Below are 25,183 nucleotides of genomic sequence, written 5' to 3' on the forward strand. Positions count from 1 at the left end.
TGATCCAAACTGCATGGTTTGGTTTTCATTAGGAATGTTTTTCTTTTCCCATTGAACTGGGTGATTTCTTTGCAAATGATTGATACCATCCCAACGAAGTGTATTTACAGTTAAAGTGGCTAATGACTCATACTTTGTTTTTGAGAATGGTTCCCTTATCATCTTTTCATTGTCTCTCAACTTTCCATTATCTACTTTAAGAATTTCCAGTGCCTCACATCTTTATTAACAAAGTATTACAATCCAGGAGTGAAAAGACACCAAAACTGACCAAGATCGAAGTTATAACTCCATAGTAGCATACAAACAGGAAAGAGAAAACAAACTAGTAAGGCAGACTAATACAATAACCAAGGAACTGAAGAAAGTCCTTCAAGCCAAGCTCTAATGTCAGAGAAGGTAAATCTAACATTCACTTTATTTATTTCTACTCCTGTAATGAATTCCTACTCTAAGCAAGAATAACAGCAGCAATAAATCTAAAGTAAGACAAGAAATTTTGAGGAAGCCTAACTCTACCTTTTTTCTTCATAAGTGTGTGTATTCTTCAACACACATAGTTAAATATCATAACATATACTTATAGATAAGCTCACTAATTAAACTATCTTATTAGGTTGTTTAAAGACTACCTCTGGTGGCTTAGGTGGAACAGAGATACATCGCCTCCTCAAAAAGCCTACAACTGTCCCAAGTTTTTCTGCCAATATTTTTAATCTTCTTCGTTATTTTAATATACTTACTGCTTTTCTAAAACATACTTTGCAACGAATTTTGAAAGAATTTATCACAGTAAATTCAAATTTTGGACTACTGTGCCTCAGAAAAAAAGTTGTTCTAAATTTATTAAAACATATCTTATTTTGTTGCATCTTTTGTACACTTAGTTTTTATAAAATTCCTTGCATTTTTGTAACTTTCAGACATCAAGACAGAGAGAGAGAAAGAGAGGGAGGGGATTGTGCAATAGAATCCTGCCTCAGCCAACTCTCAGTAGTCTGTTGGCAGAAGGCCTGTGTGTGAACTATTTCCAAGACCTCAGTCTGAAAGGCAGCCAAAGCCTTCACAAAAGAACAGGCCCAAAATGGCTTATTACCTTTGACCTGTGACCTATTGCCCTGCTACCTCATACTTTTCAAATTTGAAGTCTTATGAGAGAATTCTTTGCCATCCTGTTTACAAACAGCTTACTTATTCCACAGGAACAGTTTGGCAGGACATATCCAGGTCACCTGACCTCAGGTTGTCACAGAAACCATGAGCCTCAGACTCGTGGTTAAGTGAAAACTGAAACACTGCCGGGCGCGGTGGCTCAAGCCTGTAATCCCAGCACTTTGGGAGGCCGAGGCGGGTGGATCACGAGGTCAGGAGATCGAGACTATCCTGGCTAACATGGTGAAACCCCGTCTCTACTAAAAATACAAAAAACTAGCCGGGCGTGGTGGCGGGCGCCTGTAGTCTCAGCTACTTGGGAGGCTGAGGCGGGAGAATGGCGTGAACCCGGGAGGCGGAGCTTGCAGTGAGCCGAGATCACGCCACTGCACTCCAGCCTGGGAGACACAGTGAGACTCCGTCTCAAAAAACTGAAACATTTTGGCTGAAATCATTATTGGATTATGCAGCCATCATCAATCATTTAATTACTTTTATGTGTACACGTCACCAAATTATTAATACACAAAATGTGAAAGCAATCATACTAGAACCACAAATGGTAAGGTATAACTCATGGCTTCCACAGAAAAGAGAAAAAGCATAAATTTTTAACCTGAATATTATAAGTTAATCTCAACTATCACACTATCCTAGATCTTGCTAAATGTATCAGTACACAACAAAAATCACACAATCTTTTAGTTATGCATGTGTTTTCAAAACTCTAGTCTTTGTCTTAGTCAGACCTTACCTTACATTAGGCTTTTACCTGAAGAAATTACTTGATTAAATCCGTTATCTCCAGCATGTTTGAACTAATCCCTCAAGGCTGACGCTTTGATCATTTTGGTGATTCCTTTAAAATAAATTAATTAATTCTCACAAATTATTAATGAGTACAAATGTAGCCAGATTTCTTTTTTAAACTGTGAAAATTGATTTTAAGAATGAATAAATTAGTGAGTGATCACATTTCAAAGGGTCATTTATTATTCAGTGGATTTATTTTCGTGAGTTATTTTCTGAATTTCCTAGCTGCACTCAAAACATAATTAAACTTACAAAAATGCTGTATGCACACAATTTGTCAGGAATATCTACTCTCTGAAATAAGTACAGCATGAATGAGTTTTCTTAAGTCAAGAAAACTATATCATTGTATTTACATATATTCACCACTAAGGAAAATTAAATTAATTGTCTTGATACTTCACAGCAGGGCAGCCAGTAGATAAATGGTAAATAATGGATTTTAATTTAGGAAAAGAGTTCTCTTTTTTAATCTAAGAATGATGATGAGGACAGGTAACATTTATTGGATGTACCAGGCACTACTGTAAGCACTTTACATCGATTAGCTGATTTAATCTTCAAACCACTCTGTGAGATAGATATTACTATCATTTTCATTTTACAGAAGAGGAAGGTAAGGCTTAAAGAGGTTAGGATATACTTTTAGTAAGAGGAAGGCTTAAAATTTGGCCTTAAGCAATGTCGTTTAACTTTACTGCCTCTCAAAACATAGCCTTTAGGCCAGGCGCAGTGGCTCATGCCTGTAGTCCCAGCACTTTGCGAGGCCAAGGTAGGCAGATCACGTGAGGCCAGGAGTTCAAGACCAGCCTGGTCAACACAGTAAAACTGTCTGAAATCCCAGCTACTTGGGAGGCTGAGGCACGAGAATCCCTTGGACCCAGGAGGCGGAGCTGCAATGAGCCGACATCGCGCCACTGAACTCCAGCCTGGGGAACAGAGCGAGTGTCGCAGCAACAACAACAAAATAACATCGCCTTTAGAAAACAAAGTATACAAGCATTCAAGTAAAATAACATGTTATTACTTAGAATTATAATATCATATACTGCTTTATAAAGCACCCTCACAAAAATTATCTCATTTGAGTCTCACAATTACCCTGTGAGGTAATACTATCATTCCTATTTTACAGATGAAGAAAGTAAAGGTAAGAAAGATTTGACTTATCCAAGGTTACTTGGCTAGTAAATAATAAAGTGAAGATGCCAATCCAGGTGTTCTAATACCATACCTTGTATTTTTCTTACTATAATAAGTCTTTTTATTTCACACTCAAATCTTTTCTAAGACAAAATATTATTCACTCAACAACAATTAAAATGAAGAATTCCTAATAAGAATTAGATAAGAAGCCAGGCGCAGTGGCTCACGCCTGTAATCCCAGAACCTTGAGAGGCTGAGGCGGGCAGATCACAAGGTCAGGAAATCGAGACCATCCTGGCTAACATGGTGAAACCCTGTCTCTACTAAAAACAGAAAAATTAGCCAGGCGTGGTGGCAGGCGCCTGTAGTCCCAGGTACTCGGGAGGCTGAGGCAGGTGAATGGCATGAACCTGGGAGGTGGAGCTTGCAGTGAGCCGAGATCACGCCACTGCACTCCAGCCTGGGCGACAGAGCCAGACTCCGTCTCAAAAAAAAAAAAAAAAAAAAGAATTACATAAGAAATAACAAAATAAAGGCATCCTTAATTTAACATTAAACAAATTATCATGAAACAATTTAATGAAAATAAATCCCATTTTCCATACTTAAAATCATATGATTCCTAGTAGTAAGATTTTCATTTTCCTTACTTAGTATCCATAAATACATTCTTAATTCAAATAATGAGACAAATGATGTAGGAAGGCCTATACGGAAGGCCTATACCCAACGGATTATCCTATGACCCTGCCAGGCAGAGAATTAGATCATCCAGGAAACAAGTAAATTACGATCCAGCTGGTGTAAAAGCGATACCAAAAATCTGATTTAAGAACTTCTATTGGTCCAACTCCTATGAACAGTTTTAAAGAGGTTCACCACCATCTACGTTATTAGCAATATTAGGCTAGGCATAACACATGGAAGATCATTTCCAAAGTGGGATGCTCCTAACTCCTGGTTCTCCATTGTCACTGCTTGTCCAAAAGCCAAAAACTATGTTTCAGAAAACACAGACTTTAAAACAGGCATCTATAGGAATTAGATGGTATGTAATTTTAGGAAGCAATATCTTTTCCAAAAGACTAAATATGATATCTGCAAAGCAGAAAGTATGTTAAGTAAAGTTAACTCATGTGTTACTAGAACAAGAGATTTTACAAAGCTATCCTTAAATGGAATGAGAGGCTCAGACAACAAAAATGGAAGGAATAAAGGTTGTACCTTTGCTCATCTGTGACAAAGCTCTCTCTTTGGTCATGTCTGTGGCATAACTACAGCCACTACAAAATAATAAGTTAAAAAATGCATTAGAGAAGGTAAAAAGAAAAAAAGAAAAAACAATGTGAAAATAAATATTTGAGGAAATAACTTAAGTCTTTTAAAATAATAAATACAAAAAATTTAAAAATTAAAATAGAAACAGAAGTCCTTAGAGATTTCCTTCTACAATAAAGGGAAAAGTTTTAAACAATCAGCATATACATGACAATATGAAACTTTAAAACAGTGTTAACATGTTGATATATACAACAGAATAAGTCTGTAAGAAGCAAGAAATAAAAAGATACTGAGAACACAATAAAAACAGAAAACTATAGCTCAATATCCCTCATAAGCATAGATGCAAAAATTCTCAAAAAGATACAAGCAAAGTAAATTCAACAGCACATTAAAAAGATCATTCATTATGATCAGGTGGGATTCATCTTAGAGATACAAAACAATAAATGTGATATACCACATTAACAGACAGACAAAAACTATACAATCTTTTCAATAGATGCAGAAAAGCATTTGACAAAATTCAACTTCTCTCCATGATTAAAAACTCTCAACAAATTAAATATACAAGACACTTAAACATAATAAAGGTCACATATGACAAACCTATGGCTAACATCATGCAAAATATCAGGAAGAAGACAAGGATATCTACTTTCACCACTTCTATTCAACATAATACTGGAAGTTCCAGGTAGAGAAATTAGACAAGAGAAAGAAAGAAAAGGCATGCAAACCGGAAAGGAGGAAGTAAAACTGTCTTTTTGCATATGACACGATCTTATATATAGAAAACCCTAAAGACTCCACCAAAAAAAATTGTTAGAATAAATGAATTCAGTGAAGTTGCAGGATACAAAATCCACATACAAAAATCAGCATAATTTCTATACACTAATAGTGAACTATGTGAAAAAAAATAGAAAACAATTCCATTTCAAATAGCTACCAAAAAGTAAGATACCTAGGAATAACCTTAACCAAGGAGGTGAAAGATCTCTACACTGAAAACTATAAAGCACTGATGAAAGAAATTGAAGAGGGCACAAATAAATGGAAAGATATCCCATGTTCATAGACTGGAAGAATATTGTTAAAATTGTCATACTACCCAAAGTGATCTGCAGGTTTAATGCAATATCTATCAAAATACCAATGACATTCTTCATGGAAATAGAAAAAAATCCTAAAATTAATATAGAATCCCAAAAACACCAAATAGCAAAAGCAAATTTGGCTTAAAGAACAAAGCTGGAAGCATCACACTACCTGACTTCAAAATATACTACAAAGCTATAATAACCAAAACAGCATGGTACTGGCATAAAAACAGACAAACCAATGGAACAGAATAGAGTCGAGAAATAAATTTATGTACCTACAGTCAACTGATTTTCAACAAAGGTGCAAAGAACAAACATTACAAAAAAGACAATGTCTTCAATAAATGACAATGAGAAAACTGAATATGCATATGTAGAAGATTGAGAATAGATCCCTACCTCTCATTGATATGGTTTGGCTCTGTGTCCTCACTCAAATCTCATCTTGTAGCTCCCATAAGTCCCACGTGTTGTGGGAGGGACCTGGTAGGAGATGACTGAATCATGGGAGCGGGTCTTTCCTGTGCTGTTCTCGTGATAGTGAATGGGTCTCATGAGATCTGATGGTTTTAAAAATGGGAGATTCTCTGCACAACCTCTCTTTTTGACTGCTGCCATCCAGGTAAGATGTGACTTGCTCCTCCTTGCCTTCTGCTATGATTGTGAGGCCTCCCCAGCCATGCGGAACTCTAAGTCCAATAAACCTCTTTATTTTGTAAATTGCCCAGTCTCGGGTCTTTCTTTATCAACAGCGTGAAAATGGACTAATACACTCATCATGTACAAATACACTCGCCATGTACAAAAATCAGCTCAAAATGGATTAGACTTAACTATAAAATCCAAATCACAAAATTATTAGAAAAAAATATAGGGGAGATGCATATGGCATTGGGCTAGACAAGAATTTTTAAAATAAGACCTTAAACGTATAGGCAACAAAAACAAAAATACACAAATGAGATTACATCAAACTAAGATGCTTTTACACAGCAAAGGAAACAATTAACAGAGTGAAGAAATAAATATTCTCCTATTCTCCTACAGAAGAGGAGGAAATATTTGCATATTGTACATCTGACAAGGGGTTAATATCCAGAATATATAAGGAACTTAACAACAACAACAAAACTCAATTTTAAAATGGGCAAAAGACCTTAATAGACATTTCTCAACAGACAACATACAAATGGTCAATAGGTATGCTCAACATCACTCATCAGCAGGGAAATGCAAATCAAAACCACTATGAGATACCAGCTCACTACAGTTAGAGTGACTATTTTCAAAAAGACAAAAGAAAACAAGTATTGGCAAGGATGTGGAAAAAAAGAAGCACACTGTTGATAGGATTGTAAATTAGTAGTCATTATAAAAAAACAGTATGGTGGTTCTTTAAAAATCTTAAAATAGAACTACCATATGATCCAGCAATCCCACTAATGGATATACAGCAGGTACTCTAATAACATTGTTTCATTCAATGTCCTTTCATTATAAGGCACATAAGAAAAAAAATGGATTCTCAGCTGTGCCACTGCCTGTCTGGAATTTGCACATTTTCCTCACGTCTGCGTGGGTCTTCTCTGGGTATTCTAGTTTCCCCACACATCTCAAAAATGTCCGTGGTAGATGAATTGGCATATCTACATGGTCCAGCCTGAGTGAGTGTGGGTGTGAGTGAGCCTTGCAATGGGATGGTGTACTGTCCAAGGCTAGTTCCTTCCTTGTGCCCTGAGCTGCAGGGATGGACTCCAGCCACATACAACCCTGAACTGGCATAATGGGTTGGAAAATGAATGAATGAATGAATGAATGAATGAATGAATGAATGAATGAATACAAATTATTTTAAATAAAAAGTCACGGCTGGGCACAGTGGCTCACACCTATAATCCCAGCACTTTAGGAGTCTGAGGCAGGCAGATCCCTTGAGCTCAGGAGTTCAAGAGCTGCCTAGACAATATGGTAAAACTCCATCTCTACTAAAAATACAAAAAATTAGCCATGCATGGTGGCATGGGCCTGTAGTCCCCCGCTACTTGGGAGGCTCAGATGGGAGGATCACCTGAACCCAGGAGGCTGAGGCTGCAGCGAGTCATGACTGCACCACTGCACTCCAGCCTGGGTGATGGGAGTGAGACCCTGTTTCAAAAATGAAAAATTAAATAAATAAATAAATATTCACAAAATGTACAATAATCACACAAATGTACAACAACAAACAATGCTGCATGAAAGTGTTGAGCATGTCTACCATATTTGTAATTGTTTTTGAACTAAGCAGTTGTAGGAAATGCTTCTTATAATTTTTCTTCACAAACATTTATTCCTTGATTTAATGCACTGCCACTACAACCACTGTCACTCACTGATTCACAAAAAAAAGAGTAAATAATTATCTTTTTATTAATCTTTCTTAAATATGCATATAATTCACATTTATTTCAATGTTTAGTATTAGAAGTGTTGTGAGGCCGGGCGCGGTGGCTCAAGCCTGTAATCCCAGCACTTTGGGAGGCCGAGACGGGTGGATCACGAGGTCAGGAGATCGAGACCATCCTGCCTAACACGGTGAAACCCCGTCTCTACTAAAAAAACACAAAAAAGTAGCCGAGCGAGGTGGTGGCCGCCTGTAGTCCCAGCTACTCGGGAGGCTGAGGCAGGAGAATGGTGTAAACCCGGGAGGCAGAGCTTGCAGTGAGCTGAGATCCGGCCACTGCACTCCAGCCTGGGTGACAGAGCGGACTCCGTCTCAAAAAAAAAAAAAAAAAAAAAAAAAAAAGAAGAAGTGTTGTGGGTCTTTAGAAGTTTAGTGATGTTTTTATAATCAGAAATATAACATAGGAACTATCTCTTGTTTATATCAATTAGCCATTGTAAAAATTGGTTTCGTTATACATCACTTCACTTAAAGTCAGTTTTCAAGAACTTATAGACAATGTTAAGGGAGGATTACTATATATCCAAAGGAAAGGAAATCAGTATATCAAAAAGACATCTGGGCCAGGTGTAGTGATTCATGCCTGTAATCCCAACACTTTGGGAGGCCAAGGCAGGCGGATCACTTGAGGTCAGGAATTCGAGATCAACCAGGCCAATGTGGCAAAACCCCATCTCTACAAAAAATACAAAAATGAGGCAGAAGTGGTGGTGTGAGCCTGTAATCCCAGCTACTCAGGAGGCTGAGGTAGGAGAATCGCTTGAACCTGAGAGGTGGAGGTTGCAGTGAGCTGAAATTGCGCCACTGCACTCCAGCCTGGGCAAAAGAGCAAGACTCCATCTCAAAAACAAAACAAAAAAACAGATATCTTCACTCCTATGTTTATTTCAGCACTACTTACAATAGCCGAGATAGGGAATCAACCTAAGTATTCAACAACAGATGAATGGATAAAGATAACGTGGTATATATACATAATGGAATACCATTCATCCATTTAAAAAAAAATGAAATCCTGTCATTTGTGACAACATGGATGAACCTGGAGGACAACACGTTAAGTGAAAATAACAGATACAGAAAGCAAATACCACACGATCTCACTCATACGTAGGATCTTCAAAAAAATTATAGAGGCAGAGAGAACAGTGGTTACCAGCAACTGGAGAGGGATCTGGGGAAGGAGTGAATGGAGGATGGGAAGAGATTGGTCAATGGGTTCAAAGTTACAATTAGACAAGAGGAGTAAGTTCTTGTGTTCTATTACACAGTAAGGGGACTATGGTTAACATTAAAGTATTCTCTATTACAAACAACTAGAAGAGAGCTTTTGACAGTTCTCACCACAAAGAAATGATTATGAGATGATGGATACACTAAGTAACTTGATTGGATCATTATACAACAAGTATATCATATTGTACCCCATAAATACATATAATATGTCAATTAAATTTTAACTAAATAAGAGACAGAAAGGAATAAAAAATAAAGCAGTGTCAGTGTCTTAAGATACTAAGACAACCTATGTGAATTAGCCCAAGATAAGCCCACCACATACAATCAAAAAAGCAAATCACTTGGCTCTTAGAATATGCTTCATGACCATAAGTACAACTCAGGAATATTGATTAACTTAATACATTCCTATGTGATCAGTTTACTCTGAATGTTTTAAAATCATCACCAGCATCATTTCAAAAATTTTATACTACAGTTGTCATTGGTTTTATAAATATGCAAAAATGATGTTTGGGCATCTGGGGATAAATGTGTCATGAAAAAGAAAATGGAGAATCATTAATGTTGAATACTCTCTTTGAATGGAAGGAATATGTCTGATGAGTATCTGTCACCTGTTTAAAAACAAAAAAAGTAAGATCTTTCAGAGTAGTCCTGAGATCTAGTCTCCATAAAGATATTTCTGGTTTCTATTTCCTTTTCTTTCTTTGTATTTCAAGGGCTGTAGCTCGCTCTGCTTGCAAAGTCCATCATTCTTTGCAGCTCTAGTATTTTACCAAATAGGCTCAAGGGGCTGTTCTCATGGAATCTTATCTGCTTGCCAGCATCCATTTACTTTTCTGACATTCCAGCACTAACAATTGCTTTGAAGCCTTCAGTGTTTCCTCTATAATGCAAATAGATAGAGGTAGTTTTAACATGATTTTTGACACTTAACTCAAAAGTGACCTGTTACGGTTTTAGTGGAGTTGTGCTAAAAATCTAAAACAGGAACATATCCTAGAAATGTACATGCCAAGATAAAGAAGAATTTTTCCTTTCAAAAATAATTTAAACACACACACAAACACACACACACAAGTGTACACTTTGCCACTGGAAAATACAATAAAATTTTGGTACAACTGAAATTGAGAGACTCCGAGGGATAAAAAGCATGGGAACACCAATACAAAAAAATAGTCACTCTGTTCTACTGTGCAAGTATATGCGTGCTTATGATGACACACATATTACTGGTTTAATAGAAGAAAATGACTTTTTACTTTAACAGTTTAAAAATTAACGCTTCAAAACACTTTCCAACATTAGCCTCACTTTTGCTTTTCTCCTGCCTCAGGTTTCCCTAACCACCTCTAAGTGTCACCAATGTACCCACCTTCCACCTGCAGATTCTGTCCTACCCTTGTATCTGAGTTAATTTTGACTGAGGTAAGAAATATCTAAACTGCTTTAAAGCACACTTCATGTACCTCTTACCATTTGGTCATTCACCACATTGAGGTAGGAGAGATAAATTGGAAGGAGGCAAGAATGGTAAATACAGTCAACTGGTTTCCATGGTGTCTCCCAAGTCTCACTCTTCCCATGTGATAAGCAGGCCCACCATAAAGTTTCTGAGGCTTCCTTTGCTTCTCGTGTATTCCAGTCAGAATAAATGAGTTCACATTACACTTTTTCCTCCTAGGAACAGTATGTTAAGCCATGGTCTTTCAGTCTCCCTTAACGGAAATCATAACCCTAATCCTGATAGCTATGGCCTTAAACCTAGTGGCTATGCCTCCTCCCTAAATGTATCAGTACTTCTTCCTATATGACTGCTCTCTTAAATTGGAATTACCAACTCAGTTTCTTAATGTTTGGTTGGTATACCTATGGGGCCTTTGCAACTTTACCCCGGATCCCCTGAACAGTTTTTACTCAAAGTATAACTGGATATAATCAAAAATTTGAACATCAGCACCACTGTCCCTCAAACCTTCCACTACCCCTTTATTAGGACAGCAACCTTTCCACATGTCCTGTTCGAGAAATGAAACCTAGTGTCAGTCCTGGCCTCTCCATCCTGTATGAGCTACCCAACCAGAATGACTCAATAACGAGCAGGGCAAGAATCAAATAAGGAAGCAAGACACTCACATTGGTGCGAATTTAAGGGGGTGTCAAAAAAAAAAACTCGGCAAACACATTAAACAATATTTTAATGCAATGTTTTAAACAATCAAAATTAATATAAAAATCTATGATGAACAAAATATCAAAATTTTAAATAGTTTTACTTATTTTTCTTTTTGCCTCAGGTTCCAATATGGCAAAGTACTTTTAGTGATTCTGTCTTTATTTAAAGTTTTGACATTTTATTCATTGTGTATTTTGTGTGAGGCAAATGCCTTGCTCATCTCACCTTAGTCCTGACCCTGCCAACAAGTACCAGGGTAAAACATAGTACATGAAAAATGTGACCTTGATAGTAATACTCATGAAGAACAAAAACTGGCTTAGAAAATTTTCTCTAGTTGGAATGTAAAATTTGAAATAAATTACTTAGTATGAAATAAAATCTGTGAAAGTATGACAATTTATTAAGACCTAAAAATTTCAAAATTATAAACTATCTTCTTGAACTTCTATTTTCAGTAATGGAAGGTTAGGTTATTTGAACCTTGGCATTATTGATATTTGGGGCTATGTAATTTGTTTGTTGTTGGGGGTAGCCCGTGCATTATAGTACAATCAACAGCATTGCTGGTCTCTTCCCAACAGGTGACAGTAGTTCCCCCAACCCCAGTTCTAACAACTAAAACATCCCCAAACAGTATCAAATGTTCCCTAGCGGAAAAAAATCACCCCCAGTTGAAAACGACTAGTTGAGGCCATTCCTCCTGCTGAAAACTGAAAATGCAGAATTTTTTTAAATGCAATCTCTCAAAGCACTAAGCTGACAAGATAATGGGGAACTGTCATGCCAAATTCTGGGTGAAGTTAAAAAAAACCCAGTGTTTACCTTTCTGGTAAGAAGAATATCGAACACCTAAGCCAATTTGCCTTGAGGACATTTGCCAGTTGGTAAATTTAAGCTTCAATTCTAAAATATCAAAGGCAAGGCATTTAGAAATCAAGGCTCAAGATCCCACGTAAGGTGGCACATAGAATAGAAAACTCTCTCTGCATTAAGTTTGACCTCAAAGGGCTATACCTAGAATGAAACCTGCCATCCTCATTTCCCACCCACCCCAAGGACTTCAATGAAGGTTGTCTGGACACTAAGAGGAGCAGAGGAGGAAAGAAAAGAGAAATGGCAAAGGAGGGAAAATTCTGTCTAAAAATCTTTGGCCACAGCCTGGCCCTCATTAGGATTCACTGACCAGGTTACGATCCCAAGATCCTTGGCAAAAGCAAATGCAAATTCTTCCTAAAAGGTATGTTCATTCTAAGCCTCCAGGACTCTCCAAATAATTTTGCAAGAGCAGTAACAAAGATAACCACGCATACAAGGAAGCAAAGCAACATGGGCAAAAATATGCATAATGACAGGACAACTGAAACAGACCTATTAAGACTTCAGATATTAGAATTATCAGATACAAATTATAAAACTATGCTTGCTATATTTAAAAAATTAAATGACATAATTGAAAACATCTGCAGGGATAGGAAACTACAAAAAAATGGAAAAGTAATTTGAAAAAGAGTCAAATGAAATTTCTAGAAATGAAAACACAATGATTGAAATTTAAAACTCAATGTATTGCATTTGCAGCAGATCAGACCCAGAAAATGATAGAACTAGTGAACTGGAAGGCAGATCAGAAAAAAAAAAAAAAAATGACTCAGAGAGTAGCCTAGGAACCAGCATGCATAAAATGGTGAGAAAATCTAATATATGTTTACTCTTGAGTTCCAGAAGGAGAGAAGAAGGAATATTTGAAAAAGCAAACTCATATTTTATCAATGGTAACTTACAAACTTTTTAAACATCTCTGAAATCAAGACACATGTCAAAACTGAAGGTTTTTATTATTACTGTTGGCCAGACAGCAACCATAATGTATTGTGCTATTCATGTTATCCTCACTTCAGCTGACTTATGTGCATTATTGGTAGTAAATAAGTTGAGTTTAATTGTTGTTTAAAATGTCTTCAAATACTATGATTCAGCATTGCAAAGTTATTGTGAGGTGTATTGCACTTCCAAAAAGTTTGTTAAAAGTGTATATACAAAGGCCCACAGTCTGACATTAGTGAAGAAAATATTTGTAATTGAAGTAATGGCTACAGTTCAATGGTCATTAGATTCCTGCAAAGCAAGAAAAGAGAAATGGGAAAGGAGGGACTAAGTACTTAACAGGACCTAAGAAATAAAAATATTAGAGACTCTAGCTCAAAAAATAAAACATTTTTATACAAAGTTAATTTAAAACTAAAGATAAGTGGGAACTCAGTAATTAAATGAACAAATATAGGACATGATTATACGAGGAACTATAGATCAGGAAATTAATAAAAGTGAAAACTAATTTTCACTATGAGCTCACAGGTAGCCAAGGCAAAAAGGCAAATGGTACATTACGGTCATTTGTCAAAAGTTGCATATTCATTAGAAGACAGAAACTTTCATTAGCCCTAAATTATTATAAAAACTAGCATGGATTCTAATATGCTGTAGAATATATAATTATATGGGTTGGCACATTATATAATTTAATCTTGGGGAAGAAACAGACATCTCAAAATAGTTGACTTTACACTGCCTGCTATTATTTTCAAGTCCCCAGGCAGCATACTCTGAAGAATTTCCAAATAATCCTAATAAATTATATGAAAACCTAATTTTAAAGTCTCAATCTTAAATATAAAATTAGAATAACTGTTAGTAATTTGTAATAGCCATGCAAAAAAATAAGTTACTCAGCGGGGCACGGTGGCTCACGCCTGTAATCCCAGCACTTTGGGAGGCCGAGGTGGGCGGATCATGAAGTCAAGTGATCAAGACCGTCCTGGCCAACATGGTGCAACCCCGTCTCTACTAAAAATACAAAAATTAGCTGGGTGTGGTGGTGCACCTGTAATCCCAGCTACTCGGGAGGCTGAGGTAGGAGAATCACTTGAACCCAGGAGGTGGATGTTGCTGTGAGCTGAGATCGCACCACTGCACTTCAGCCTGGCGACACAGCAAGATTCCGTCTAAAAAAAAAAAAAAAGAGTTATTCTGTAAGTATATCTAATCTAATAACATCAATGATATCAGAAATTATAAGAATGACTACAAAGAGTTTACACCTACTGGGGGGCTTTTGATAAGAAAAAGTACGCAGAGATGGATTGGATATTAAAGACTTAGTATGAGCAGTGTGAGGACAGTTTAGCAGGGCCAGGGGTAGGGAGGAACACTTAAATCCCTATAGAGTTAAGATGGGTTACACAGTTTAATAACAAACATCCCATAATCTCCATGGCTTAGTACAACAAAAACTTATTTCTCACTTATGCTACATGCACAAAATTCATCAATGAGGGTTTCTACTTCATATTCACTTAAGAACCAAGGCTGACAGAGGTTCTGCTATTTTGTGGATACACCATAAAGTACTGGTGACCTACCCCCAGTCCCCCACAACCCCATCAACCAGCTACAAAGTGGCTAGAAAATTAGAGGAGTACTTGTTATTTGACAAGCATTAAGTATCTCTGTAACTATTCCCAACTATTAGTGTTTCTATACCACAAAATGACTTAATGTTTTGGAACAGTCACAAAATAGAAACATCCACTATCTCTAAGGCCAAATTCATTTTACTCTATGCTAAACTTCTATTAAGGAATAAAAGGCAGTAGATGGGCATTAATCCACACTTTTGCCTCTTACGCAAATTGCTCTTTTTCTCTTCCTTCTCTCACACTTTTACTCCTGCACATTTCTTTAAATGTTAGTCATTTTTTGGCCCAAGCCTGAATATACTGTAATACTTTCCTAGCACCTACTTAACCTACTCTTCTTTTGTTGTTAATTTCATTAATTTTACCTTAACCTCAGTTTTTAAACATTTCATTCTACCCACATAATTCACATAATAATTTTCATTCTACTTGGGAGACAAAGTCAGTCAAATAAACTCACTTGTAGTTACCAAAAGAGATCATAGGAAATTTCATCCACAGAAGTCTAGGAATCTCTTTACACAGACAAGAGGCTGTCCCAAGGGATCCAGGAGCCTTGCTAAGAAGTTTTATATAGAGACAATCTGAGTGGGATAGGAAAAATTCATGGTCTTCAGATTCGGACAGATTGAGTTTGAATTCCTGCTCTTTCACTTAGTGGTTGTATAACTGTGGGCAAGTTAATTAACCTCTCGAAATTTTCCAAAACTGTTCTCAAAAATCTCTAGACACCAATATCAAAGAAATATAAATTATTTAAAGAGGAGGTTGACTATCTTATACATTGCAATTATCATAAGATTTATGTAATAAAAATTTACACGAAGCAAGCCTCAGGGAAACGTTTTTTTCATTGGATTAACAACCACATTTTGCCTCTTTCCTAGGCCTCAACTCTAACCAGTAAACTACAAAATAATAAGGTCCATAAGTGGTTTTGCATGTCATTCATTTTCAGTACTGGCATATACAGAGCATTCAATAAATATTTGTTAATGAACAAACAGATGCCAGCTATTATCTCTGGAATTGATCGCTTTCATTTCAAGGAAGTTGCCTAATATGTTCTTTGATGATAGTTTCATAGTTTGACATTAGGCATTTCTGTGACTTGTGACATAAATAATGGTGGATGGGAGAGAATGACCAACTGTGATGGTTAGTTTTATGGCTCAATTTGGCTATGTTATAGTACCCACTTATTTAATCAAACACTAACCTAGATGTTACTGTGAAGTGTTCTGTAGATGTTGTTAACGTCTACAATCAGCTAACTTTAAGTAAAAGAGATTAACTTTTAATAATGTGGGTGGGTCTTATCCCATAAGTTGAAGGCCTTACGAGCAAAAACTGAGGGTCCTGGATGAGAAGAAATTCTGCCTTAAGACTGCAGCATCACCTGCTGTGTGAGTTTCCAGCCTGCCAGCCTGCCCTACAGATTTCAGACTTGCCAGTCCCTACAACTGTGTGAGCCAATTTCTTAAAATAAATCATATATGTGTGTGTGTTGAGTATGTGTATGTATATGCATATGCATATGTATATGCATATATATGTATTTTATTGGTTCTGTTTCTCTGGAGAATACTGACTGATACACCAACAAAAGTGTATATTCTTTGAGGCTTTAAAGTACTAGGTAGACATCAAAAGTAGAATGTACTAAATGCTATTACATGTTGCTGTAGACCATTAATTTTAACTAAAACAATGCCTTCTTTATGTTCTTCTTTGATATCAATCCAAAATTACTGATTCCAGCCAGCATCTACCACCATTAACATCCATGTCCCTTGAATCTCTTCGCAAAATAATGTATACATTTCTCAGAATCAAAACCAAATATCATTGAATCCAATTAAAAGGGGATCTAAAAGAATTATTTTACATATTATCTATAATATCAACAGCAAGGAGGCCTAGAATCATACAAAATACACTTATGCCATTTTAGCGTTTATGTAATAAAAAGATATCATAATTCTGTACTCCATACCTATTACTCTGTAGTTCCAACTTTTAGCATATGCCTAAACAAGAGAAATAAAGAACTAACCAAATCCAGGCCAAGGAAGGATTTAACCAGAAATATTCAAAAGGGCCATAAATATTAATATACAGACACTATTTAAAACCTGCTTGTATCATCAGAATAGAAAATGTCAGTGTTAACATACAAAACTAAAATAGGCATACCAATGTAATGCTGATATGACCAATACAATAAAAATTTATGTAATATGAGACACTTGGACCATGTTACAAAAATGCTAATGTTACTGTCTTGCACATGTCAATCGGAAAAAGGGAGAGAGAATCAGTGTCAAGGATTAAAGTAAAAATTGTGGAATGTTAAGGCTGGCAGATTTTATTTATACTGGACATCCTGACCCCTTTACACACTTACTTAGAAAAGCAAAAACCAGAAATTCCTTCTTAAATATTTTCCTTCAGTTTTCCTGAAGGAAATCTCCAGATATTTCACTTCCTCTCTCAATGACTTTCCTATTACTAAATAGCTCAATGGGAGCAATTAAGCATCAAGTTGTACATCACAAATGGAGACAACCTAGCAATCTGTTTAATCAACATAAACAAACAATCAAACTAATTCAATCAATTTATGTGGCCAAAAAAATATTTTCTGTCTCCCCCTTTCCCCTGCTGTTCTTTCATTCCCACATCTTATGGTCTGGTCACAGCAACAAAAGCCCATTTTACCATATATGGTTTACCTCAGTATGTCTAAAGAAGTACAACAATGCCTCTAGATTCCAAATGTCCAGCTATGTCAAAACGCAGAATGTATCAAGTTAGTCTGGAGAATGGCATTATTTTACGGCTCCAGTTCAGTTTATGGTCTTCTCACAAAACCTACTAAAGTAAAAAAAGACTTAAAGTTTTTTCTATAATTAATAAACTAGGTCAGGCATGGTGGCTCACGCCTGTTAATTCCAGCACTTTACGAGGAGGCCAAGGTGGGTGGATCACTTGAGATCAGGAGTTCAAGAGCAGCTTGGCCAACTCCGTGAGACCCTGTCTCTACTAAAACTACAAAAAAGAAAAAAAAAGAAAAAAACTTACCTGGGCATGGTGGCACATGCCTATAATTTCAGCTACTCAGGAGGCTGAGGTAGGAGAATCACTTGAACCCGGGAGGCAAAGGTTGCAGTGAATCAAGACCGTGCCACTGCATTCCAGTCTGGGTGACAGAGTGAGACTCTGTCTAAAGAAAAATTAATTAATTAATTAATTAATTAAATAAACTGATTCTTTATCTTTCCATTTCTAATTCCTTAATTTCAATTATACCAGGGTGGTCTATATTGTTAAAAACATATTTGGAGGATTAACATTTTAGTCATAATTTGTAAATGAATGTAATAACTGATTATTTATATAATTCATTGCCTAATCAGGAATAAGATTTTAATCCCATAAAAGATGTTTAGTAGCAATTTTAACTACTAAGCACAAAATTAATAGTGTTAGGCGATTGAAAATTAAATTTCAAGGTAGCCAAAGCATAAATTCAAGAACTTTAGATCATTTTAAAGAGAACAAAATACTAAGAAAAAAAATTGCCATGTATATACGACTATGTGTAATAACACATTGCTACCCTATATGTTCATATAAATTCAGTAGAATATTACTCAGAAGGGTAATATTACTCAGAAAGGTAATAAGGATTTTTTTTATAAAACCATATCCTTATAAAGACAATGAAATAGCAAGAAAACAATTTTTAGTTCTAATAGAATACGGTGAAACCCCGTCTCTACTAAAAAATACAAAAAACTAGCCGGGTGAGGTGGCGGGCGCCTGTAGTCCCAGCTACTCGGGAGGCTGAGGCAGGAGAATGGCATAGACCCGGGAGGCGGAGCTTGCAGTGAGCTGAGATGCGGCCACTGCACTCCAGCCTGGGCGACAGAGCGAGACTCCGTCTCAAAAAAAAAAAAAAAAAGAATAAATCTTATTCATAAAAACAAAGAAAGTAAGGGGAAAGGCACTGAAACTCTGAGGTATTAATTACTCTGCTTTTACATAGGGGTAGGTACAGCAGTACAATTCTATGGTCCTTATATACACAAAGCTTCCGTTAACTTTTGATAAGTCTGCCTTCGTGAGAAACACAGAATTACTTTCTCATATATAATTTTTTTTATTAGTAAGAGGATCTCATAATGACACTTACACAGGCCCTACATTCCCATGCGTCAGAATTCTCAGTGAAGTGACTTCACTTTTACTAAGGGAATGACTGAATTTTGTGCAGGATTCTCAATTCTTAATATATCAATAACATTAAAGAGTGCCCATTTTCACATGTATACCATAGAATACTATGCAGCCACAAAAAAGGATGAGTTCATGTCCTTTGCAGGGACATGGATGAAGCTGGAAACCATCATTCTCAGCAAACTAACACAGAAATAGAAAACCAAACACTGCATGTTCTCACTCATAAGTGGGAGATGAACAATGAGAACACATGGACACAGGGAGGGGAACATCACACACCAGGGCCCTATCGAGCGGTGGGGGGCTAGGGAGGGATAGCATTAGGAGAAATGCCTAATGTAGATGACTGGTTAACAGGTGCAGCAAACCACCATGGCACGTGTATACGTATGTAACAAACCTGCATGTTGTGCACATGTATCCCAGAACTTAAAGTACAATAAAAAAAAAAAAGAGTGCCCATTTTATTTTCAATTGTTTAGATAAATGGGATTAAAGAAAATACAGTTATGCTAAAGGAATTTTCTACCACTCAGTTGCCAGTAGAGTTATGCATGAAGAATTCATATTAAGTCAAAAGAGAACAGAATATATTTGAAAGCAGAGTTGACTCCCTTGATTCGGTTTAACGAATGGAAATACTCAAGATTCAGGTCACTATGGACCCTTTTCCCTACTCAAAAAGAGACCCTCCCTATTAATAGCCATTAGAATGCTCCACATTTTTAAGTTTGCAACATCATGGCCTCATTGCAAATTGGACATTTAGGGAAAACTACATTTCCTTCCAAAGAAAATGTTTTTTAAATGCACAATTTCTCTATCATGCATTTTTTAAATAAGAAGAACAGAAAATCTAACTGTTTTGCAACTAGGCTCAGGCAACTGCCCAGGCAGCTTATAGAACTGATATCAACAGTTTTATGCCTGTCAGAAAATCATTCGAAAGACTTTTTTAATCTGAAAAATAACATCATCACTGTATATTCCACCCTGAAATCCGAAGGCAGGAATTACATTGTGTTGTTAAAATGTTAGCAAGTGCATTTCATTTTTTTAAAAGGCAATTTAGTTTTCCTGAAATAAAGAGCTGATTATATCTCTTATTACTGTTACAAGAATTTGATATATCACAAAGTGAAAGAGTTACAGCATGTGTCAACTATCAACCAGGAAAAATGAACCTGATACATAATTCACTTTGAGAATGTCTAGTTAGTCAATCAAGTGATTTGTAATCATGAAGGCTGCCAGAAATTGAATGAAGAATGGGACACAGTAAAATTCTTAGGTTTTTTTGTTTTTTGTTTTAGTATTCTTATTTAATTATGTGGCTTTTATTGCCATTTTTGATCACTGTTTCTCAGCAGCACAAATTAAATCACACATACTTACTTAGAAGTTTTTGACTACTAAATAGACTAAGGATATACAAGTTGAATGACCAGAGTATAGAATGTCTTCCTACAAAATTAAAGGTTTTAGTGTTTACAGTTTGAACAAGGAAAATTTCATTCCTTCCAATCTCCTCCACCCTCTCCCCACTTCATTTGAATTACTTAGTATATATGCCACTCATTCTAACATGGTGTATTTCTATATATTCTAAAACAAGTGAAATCATTTAACAGAACCTAGTTAATATTAGAAACCTTAAGCTTCCTTTTAATATCCTCATTGTAATTCCTCAGTTAAAACTATAATATGACAGTCAAAGAACATTTAACTTCTAATTAATACAATCTCAGTAAATAGGCAAAATATAAAATCAACTTATAGCCTGATATATTACTAAAGGGGTAATGTGATAAATGAGTGTTTTTTGAAGTGTAAACTATTGAACCATGTAAGAATGTGCCATTCTGACAATACTGGCCATTATAAGCTTTTTCATCAGCACTGCATGACACAGAATTACACAGCTTTAAAGTAAATGAAACTTTAAATATGGTAACAAATGTGCTCCTCCTTTGATTTACTCTTCATAATTTTCAAGCAGAAGGGTCCTTTTCCAGCTTTAGACTGATCATAACACAAGATCTCCATAGAGAAAGTAACGGAGTTCTTAAACTCCATTATACTCATTACTGAAATTTAGTATTAATTTTTTAAATTCAGCTGTATAAATTTTGTGGGTAAATTTCCAATAATAAATGTTTGGTTTTTCAAAATAACAAAATTTCAGGCACACATTATACATTTACTCTAAGAAACTAGTATAATTATGGTGAGACCTTGGGAAAGATACTGTTTTCTACACTGAATATTCCCTGAAAAGTGTAGCAGCACTCCACTTGGGAATTCACATTATCATCATTATCACATCAACTACTCGAATCACCTTTTCTTTCCTGTTTAACTTACTTATTCATTCATTCCACAAATGCTCATTAAGTAACTACTATTGCCAGGTATTATGCTAGAAATTGGGGACATGAAAATGAATTTAAAACATAGTCTTTGTACTTGCCCTTAAGAAATCTACAGTCTAGTAAGAAGAAGACATAAGTAAATAAGAACAATGAAATGTAGGCTCTAGAAGAGATCTATATCTTGGAAATTTCAGTGACAGAGGTCAGTAGTCAAGAAGGATTTCAAAGTGTTCACCAAGTTCAATCTTGAATGAAAGTTGGTACCTATCAGAGAGCAAAGAGGAAAGCCTATAATGGTAAGAAGGAGAATATGAACGAAGACAAAAGCGCAAAATAGCTTATCATGGTAGGATGAATACAAGGTAGGATGAATACAAGCTAGTCAGTTTAACTGGGGTTTAACATGTAAGAAGTACATACGATGTTGGGTAGTAACGGAAAAGGCTGCCAGAAGCCTCTTTCAAAAACAATTCATATTGATGGTTAGGCTAGTCCAATCATGTGAGGTCATGTACTTGTAGGATAAGGATCCTCTTCCCTCATATCTAAAAGTAGTTTTGACTTCAGTGAGCATCAGTCCTACAAATTTTTGACCTTGGGATTTGTTTATACTGTAAAGAAGAAAAGTTGAAAGATAGTAACAATTACAAAAAAAAAACAGGCAGGACACTAGCAAAGCAAGACTGTAAAGAAAATTTACTTTGAAAACCTGACAATGGTGATAACTCAAGTGAAAGCAACTAGAATAAACAGGGTCAAAGCAACATAAGTGACTGCAGCAAGTTACTTATATATACTCACACATACATACACATACTTCATGATTATATAAGATTTGGTCAAATTATAAATGTAATTAGTACAGTAAAATGAAGTTATGATTACTAAATACTATTAAATGATATTAACCCTGAACTGCAGATAGCTATGTAGATATACTACTGACTCTTGTAATGATATTAAATATATAGAAGTCAAGCCCATCCTGGCTAACACAGTGAAACCCCGTTTCTACTAAAAACACAAAAAATTAGCCAGGTGTGGTGGTGGGCGCCTGTAGTCCCAGCTACTCAGGAGGCTGAGGCAAGAGAATGGTGTGAACCTAGGAGGCTGAGATTGTAGTGAGCCAAGATCACGCCACTGCACTCCAGCCTGGGCAACAGAGCGAGACTCTGTCTCAAAAAAAAAAAAAAAAAAAAAAAAGTCAAGCACTATATCTCTGGAATAGCAAACTTGCAACAAGCATTAACAATGGCCACCCGCAGACCAACTAAATAACCTATTTGAAAATGGAAGAGAGGCCGGGTGCGGTGGCTCACACCTGCAATCCCAGCACTTTGGGAGGCTGAGGCAGGCGGATCATGACGTCAGGAGATCAAGACCATCCTGGCTAACACGGTGAAACCCTGTCTCTACTACAAGTACAAAAAATTAGCCAGGCATGGTGGTGGGTGCCTGTAGTCCCAGCTACTCAGGAGGCTGAGGCAGGAGAATGGTGTGAACCCAGGAGGCGGAGCTTGCAGTGAGCCAGATCGCGCCACTGCACTCCAGCCTTGGTAACAGAGTGAGACTCGGTCTCAAAAAAAAAAAAAAAAAGAAACAGAAAAAAAGAAAATGGAACAGAATCTTTGCTGAAATTTCCTGGTATCAGTAACATACACTTTTTTTTTTTTTTTTTTTTTAAAGACACAGTCTTGCTCTGTCACCCAGGCTGGAGTGCAGTGGTGCGATCTCACCTCACTGCAGCTTCCGCCTCCCAGGTTCAAGCGATTCTCGTGCCTCAGCCTCCCAAGTGAAGTGTTTTTAGTACAGACAGGATTTCAACATGTTGGCCAGGCTGGTTTCAAACTCCTGGCCTCAAGTGATCTTCCCGCCTTGGCCTCCCAAAGTGCTGGGATTACAGGCATAAGCTACCGCACCTGGCCTAGTAATACAGTTTTAAAATAAGTATACAACATATGTGATCAATAGGACTCTTTTCTAGTATATGTACTCAAATAAGAGTCATGAATTATAAGTTAGCTGGCATGTGTTATAAGGAATGAGAATGGAGATGACAGATAGAAGTTAATCAAACAAATTTTAAGTATATTCATAGATAACAAATTATAACTTGCATTATTTTCCACTGTTGTGTTGATTTCTTTGTTGTCTTTTTGGCTCAAGTAATGAAGCATCATGGTTCAAGATCCCAATAACGTCTCATAAAACAAAGTTTAAGACAAATTGTTTGATAACACTGCAAAGATAAAACATGATCTTTCATGTATGAAGATGACACTGACTCACCATCAATAGAGATGAGCTGCAAGTTGTTGTTCCATAGTGGAGATGGGCTTGCTGATCTAGCCAATTCTCTTGCCAAAGCTCCCAGTGAATGGCAGCTTACATCTGTAAGATGATTGTTACCAGTGGTCACAGAAAATAACAAAATAAAATGATCTATACAGAAATAAAACCTATGTTTTTGGTCCCAAACTACCATATTCTGATAAACTTTTAAAAAGTCACAGAAATGTATAAATACTGTATGATTCTTTCATTAAAAATTATACATGTAGTTACTCTGATCAATTCATTGTATTGTATATATTACTTACATAAATACACAAATGATGAAAGCCTGATCCCCTACCTAAGAATGTTCTCAGCTATCTTAACTAAAACAAAGATTGTTTCTGACTTGCAAAATCAGAAGTGTATAATGATGATGCTCAAAACATGAAAGCATGCCAACTTTACATCCCTCATCACCAGTAGCAATAACTGAGGAAATTACAGAATATTTTTGTTAATTTTATAAATATTCTCTATAGCATTAAATGTAATACGACTACAGCCAAAATTACTTTGACATTTCCTAGAATTCTGAAAAATACTTCCATTTTTTATGAAGAAAAAATACTTTAGTTACTAGCTACAGTGTTCATTCTTGTTAATACAGAGGTTTTACAATAAAATACTGACTCCTGATATGGAATTTTATCAGTTTCTAGTTGAATCTCCTTCATAAAATTGAGAAGCTGATAAAATATTACTGGAAGACATTGTTTGTAAGTAAAATTAATGTTACATGCTTCTTTATTATTTGAAAGAATAAGAAATTAGATTAACAACTTAAAAATTAATAAGAAGCCATTAAAACTAGATACAAGTCAAACAAAATCACAATGCTAAGTGCCTATGATGAGCAAGGCAGTATTTAAGAGGTTCTGTGAACAATTATAAAAATAACAAGGCATAGAACATAACCTCAAAGAAATAACAATTTAGATATTATTGAAACATTCTTCTTTCAGTTCTCCATAGGTTGTTTACAAAAACAACAGCTAGATTCTAACCCAGATCCTCTGTTAGGACAGGAAGGATGATGCAGAAAAGTACAGCATCACCTACCACGGCATGGTAGCTACCATAAGGATGCGGCTCTGGAGCTCCTCTCACATATAGAAATAATGAAATTTTAATAGAGATATTGAGAACATCTGCTGCAACCTGTGATGCAAGCCCACTGCCACCTGCAAACAAATAAAATTCATTAATTTTAAGATACCATATAAACATTTCCAGTCACAATTCTGTTTTAATGGGTCATGAAGCAAGTATATTCTCAACAACTTTCCATTATCATACCCCACCGACTCACCAAAATTGGATGTCTTCCACTAGATTGCAAACTCCTAAAGTTCCTCTTCATTTTGGTTTCCAATTTCTACAATGCCTAT

General features: G+C 36.1%; 1 non-coding gene across 50 annotated transcripts in view; it reads right to left on the reverse strand.

Annotated features, from left to right (window-relative positions):
* The window catches only part of LOC101865767 (E3 ubiquitin-protein ligase Itchy homolog), a 179,835-nt gene that overhangs the window by 125,660 nt on the left and 28,992 nt on the right, over positions 1–25,183 (reverse strand). For 17 of the 50 annotated variants that reach the window (XR_012413896.1, XR_012413885.1, XR_012413883.1 and 14 more), the window contains 3 exons: positions 24,855–24,976; positions 23,748–23,849; positions 17,926–18,067 (listed from right to left, as the gene is read on the reverse strand). The exons of 5 other annotated variants lie outside the window; for them this stretch is intronic. This is a non-coding gene — a transcript (E3 ubiquitin-protein ligase Itchy homolog). Of the gene's footprint in view, positions 1–14,246; positions 14,368–17,925; positions 18,068–23,747; positions 23,850–24,854; positions 24,977–25,183 lie in introns of all 50 variants that reach the window. 28 more of the 50 variants (XR_012413893.1, XR_012413889.1, XR_012413891.1 and 25 more) reach the window with 3 other exon arrangements.

This window comes from Macaca fascicularis, chromosome 6 (genome assembly GCF_037993035.2).
Source record: "Macaca fascicularis isolate 582-1 chromosome 6, T2T-MFA8v1.1".
Lineage (NCBI taxonomy): Eukaryota > Metazoa > Chordata > Mammalia > Primates > Cercopithecidae > Macaca > Macaca fascicularis.